Genomic DNA, 5,127 nt, shown 5'->3' with positions numbered 1-5,127 from the left:
CGCCGGGCCGCTCGGCTCTTCCGGCCCCCGGCGCGCCGGTGCGTGTGCGCGTGCGCCCGCTCCCGGCTCCGCGCGCCTGTCCTCCGCTGCCCTCCCGCCCCCGGGGAGCCACCCGCCTGCACTCGGGCACTCGGGCTGCGCTGGCCACAGCTGGCCGGGCGACGGTCCCTCCTGGGCAGTCCGGCGAGACCGCACACTGGTCCTCCTCTGTCTTCCAAGGCACAGGGAGGGACGCTGGCTTCTCAGCTCCGGCGCCTCGGGTCCTGGGGCCTTGTGCTGCTTCAGAGAGACTTTGTGTTTGAACTGGGCGTGGTGGCACACGCCCTTAATCCCAGCGTTTGGGAGACAGAGGCTTGTGGATATCTGTGGGTTCAAAGCCAGCCAAGGCTACATAGCGAGACGCTGTTTCTAAATGAATGACTAAAATGAAAGTTAAGAAGACTGGATGTCTGTTTATTGGTGTGGAACATCTTTGTGATACCCCGAGGACTTCAAAATATTATGTCAGTTTTTAAACACACTGCCACCTGACCAGGAAGGATAGAATTTAAGTAATAATCACAAAGAAACATAAGATGGAAAGGGTAGGCTTTAAAAAATTACAGGGCAGCAGTACGTGGTGGCACATGTGTTTAGCCCCAGCTCTTGGGAGACATAGGCAGGAGGATCTGAGTTCGACACCAGTCTGGTCTACAGAGGGAGTTCCAGGACACCCAGGGCTAAACAGAGAAACCCTGTCTCCAAAAACACCAAACCAAACAAACAAAACTTCAGGGCAACGGGAGCTGTTTCTACAAACTGGCGCGGGAAGCTGCCTCCCATCTGTTAGAAGTAAAGTTATGGATGGCAAAGAAAGAGACCATGCCAACTGAAGGGTCTGAGCAAGGTAAAGTTTACTTTTGGTTAGAGCAAGGCAAGGTTTACTTTTGATTAAGAGGGTGGTGCACTTGGAAAATGGAATACATACAGACAGGAAGCAGATGGGACTGTGTCTTTCCCCCATTGACAGGGGACAGAACTCACCGTCTTATTCAATAGCTGGTCTTTAAAAAAATCAGCACCCAGGAAATGAAGGAGGAAGACTAACTGGGACACTGATCCTTGGTCATCCCCTTCCTGGGTTACAGCCAGGGGCCTTCCTGTAAAGAAAGGTCTTACTGGGTGATAAAAGGGATTAAAACATTTGCATAAAAGTCTTACGAGATGGAGGGGATAAAAATACTTTAATTCCTTCTCCTAAACACATTTAATATTTTTTATAAATCCTTCCTCTTTAAGCCTGAGTTAGGCCCCCATTTCACGAATTATAATTGGTCTTAATAATCAAAACTCGGATTCAGATAGGTTAAATGCTGAAAGATCAGAGAGACAAAGGAGCAAGCCTCTTACCTTGCTAACTCCTCAGCTGAAAAGAGCCAACCTCCTGTCTCCTCCTGCTTTATATTCCTCTCTCTGCCCAGCCACATGGCTGTACAGACCTCCAGACCTCTATGATTAACTAGTGGCTAGCTCTGCCCTTGGATCTTCAAGCAAGTTTTATTTATTAGAGTACAAATGCGATATCACCACATTCCCCCCCCTTTTTTTGTCTAAAATAAAAAGGAAGGTTATAACTAACATAAGAAATATTGTATACAATAAGTACAATAACTATACAATATATACAGGCAATAAATACATCAACAATGTCTAGTCCATCAGCAATTGACAAATACAGAGAAAACACTCCACATCTATCCTATCTTGGTGAGTCCAAAAGGTTATACCTAATTCACTTTCTATTCTAACTCGTGTTTCCAAAACTATCTTTTAATGTCTCTCAACCTTATACACTGTATACCTCCTCAGTGAATTTTTTTGTTGAATCTGGTAACAAGAAAAATTGCAACTATAAAGTCTTCAGTGCTATCAGAGACCTGAGAAGAAAATAGCATTACCTGAGTAAGCAGAAGATGCAACCAAGTGACTTCCAAAAAATATGAGAAATGACAGAAAAACCTGGCTGCCTGGACAGTCACCCAAGGTTCCTCTGCAAGGTTGGGGCATCCCTTTTCAGCCTACAGGCCTAGCATATCTGACAGACCTTTCTGTGAAGCATGATATTCTGAAAGGCTGTCATTCCTTGTCTTGGGAAAGTTTGGCAGTCCTTTCTTTTGTGTCCTGCTTGTTCAGTTTGGACACCATGCTGTCAGCAGTTGAAGCAGGAACAGTTTCTTGCCCAGTGACTAACTTTGCTACAAAGAAAGTAAATGCCGTATGGAGTTTCTTTGTTGACCATCATCTTCTCCGCAGTAGATTGGTACTGCCAGGAGTGGACATGTCTCATTGTCTTAAAAAAAAAAAAAAGGAGGCTACATAACTTACAAAACATCTTAAATGCCATATTCTGCAGATCTCTGAAATTTTTCAGGATGACCTGTCTATCTAAAATATATCTCTGTTTGACCTTGAAAAATACCTACTATAACTACAAGTTCAATTGTAATAGATGACTAATTACTGACCTGCATTTTCTTATTATCCTAAAAAGTTTGTAATAACCTTTAAGGACTAGAAATTTGCATTATATTGTGAAATGAACTGTATAGATACAATACCTCAAATAAGATTAGAAATGTATGGACAGTATGTTCTAACAAAAATAATCTTAAATTTGTATCAATATAAAAAAATCCATATAATGTAAAATATTTAAAACTAGTAGTTGCTTTTTTTGGTTTAAAATTAGGCTCAATAATCTACCTTTTATCCTACTTCTATATTCCTCCTTTTTCTTTTCAGAGTAGACTCAATAATCTATCTTTATATTCTATCATATCTATATCCCTCTTTTTTCTTTTCAAAACAAGAACCTTGAATCTAAACTTCTTTGTTCAGCTTTTTTCATGACTATTACCAATAACAACTTGTAACCAAAACCCCTAAACAATGACAAATATCCATAATCCAATGAAAGATCAAAAACCACCACCCCACCTCTTGGGAATGTGGTTATCATAGTCTTAAATTTACTTCCTGCTGTCTGGGGATGATGGCATCTTTAGGGGATCCTGAAAAGAAAAATTTGGGTTAATTGTCATGTCCTGGGAGAGGTAGCTGTATCATTTGTTGTCCAGTCTCTGTGTAATGGGAAAGTTCAGGACTTATCTCAAGTCCGAGCTAAAATTGTCTGTGAGGCTGGATCATCTCAGCTAGCCACCTAGGGATTGTCCTGAGCATTTTGTAGTCTAAAGCTGATCTTTAGGTGATGTTTGTCAGCTTAGTGTTGTTATCATGGTGCCAGTGGAATTGTCATTGTGGGGCCCCATTCTCCTTTTGGAGACTTCAAAAGTCACTGCTAGGACTGGTCATGATTCACTGCAGAAAACTTAAGTATTTAAAATATCATATGCAGCAGATCTCAAAAAGGTTAAAGGACTATACTTCGTTATGTACATTCAGAGTACAAAAACTTAATTCTTAGTTACCTGTAGAGACTCAAACCTGAGATCATGTACAGGAAGCTAGATGAAGCCTTTTCTAGAATTATTTAGTACTCTATATGACCATTAATATCATGACAAAAAGTTTAAAAATGTATATATTAATCTTATAAATTGACCTTAAAATATATACCAATGCAAATTATTCATATCTGTATCATACCCCCTTTAAATGTAAAAGAACATTTATAAACAATATTTGGGAATATGGGCGCAGTTATTTCTCTCCAAACTGCTTCGTGCTGAGTAGGGGAGCTGTTATTCAGGTCTTTCATGGTGTAACCTGTGTACCAGATTCATCTCAGTTGGCAGTTGAGTGAAGTAATTTTTTGAAGGTCTTCACAGCAACCTTTCAGGAGGGTATGGTCTATCATACCATATTGGGATAGAAGCAATCGACAGGGTCTTATCCTCTGTGAAAACAAAAGAAGGACTTTTCCAAAGCATCATAACCTTAGATCCAAATTTTGAAGTCAAGGTATTTTCAAAATATCTATCTTGGATTAGTTCAGCAGCAGCTATAAACAAATATCTTTTAGCAGTTGTTGCTCCTTCCTCAGCATTCAAACAATTCAGAGAGCATAATAGCATACAGTATCAAGATTCTCTGTGTATTTTCCATCTTTGTGCAGTTTTATTTTAACCTCTATTTCATTTATTTTTACTTTTATTTCCTCCTTCCCACCATTTTCTTAAATAAACAATAACAGTACTTCTTCACATGGCACAACTCCCAGATGTTGGAAGGAAAGGAATTCCTTGACTAGTGTCAGGAAAGGATTTTAAAATGTCCAATCAAAGCTTATTAGAATCTCTTGATAAGTAATATATTTTCTGTGCCCCCCCCATAATGGGTTATTCCACTAATGAAGTAAGCCAGATCAAGTTGAATTGAAAAAGTGTAACAACAGGTTTATTTGAGTAAAGCAAGTCCTTGACAGGTTCTCCAGTCCCAGAGACTGAGGCCAGAGAAGTCATGTGTAAACTGAGACTGCTCGTTCATTTCCTGGCTGCCCAGACCCGAATCATCATACAGAAACTGTATTAATTACAACACTGTTTGGCCAATGATTCATGCATATTTCTAGTTAGCTCTTATATCTTAAATTAACCCATTTCTATTTATCTATTTTGTACCAGTAAGGTTCTTTCTCCTTCAGAGGCTATATGGTGTCTCCCTAACTCCATCTACTTTCTCTATATATCTCTGTTTGGATTTCCCACCTGGCTTTACTCTGCTAAGTCATTGGCTGAAATAGCTTTATTCATTAGCCAATAAAAGTAACACATATATAGAAGGACATCCCATATCATCTTCCTTTTTTTGTCTAAATAAAAAGGAAGGTTATAACTTTAGTATAGTAAAATTACATATAATAAAACAGGTATCAAGCAAAATTACAATTATAATACTTTATCTTATCATTGTGAGTCTAAAGTCTCATATATAATTTATCTTTTATCATAACTCAGAAAAACTTTAACAATAGCTATTTGTGTTCAACCCCATCAAAGACTCCAGAAATGTTGCGGGAGGTCCTCCCACTCCTCCAGCCTATCGCCGCTGAGATACCAGCCCCTTGGGGCGTGGTCTCTCTCCTTTTAAAAAAGCGGCCACTTCCCTCTCCTCTCTCTCTTCACTTCC

The sequence above is a fragment of the Microtus pennsylvanicus genome, chromosome 5 (assembly GCF_037038515.1).
Source record: "Microtus pennsylvanicus isolate mMicPen1 chromosome 5, mMicPen1.hap1, whole genome shotgun sequence".
In the NCBI taxonomy this organism is placed as follows: domain Eukaryota; kingdom Metazoa; phylum Chordata; class Mammalia; order Rodentia; family Cricetidae; genus Microtus; species Microtus pennsylvanicus.
The sequence above is the reverse complement of the archived record's forward strand: the minus strand, read 5'-3'. Positions refer to the sequence as shown.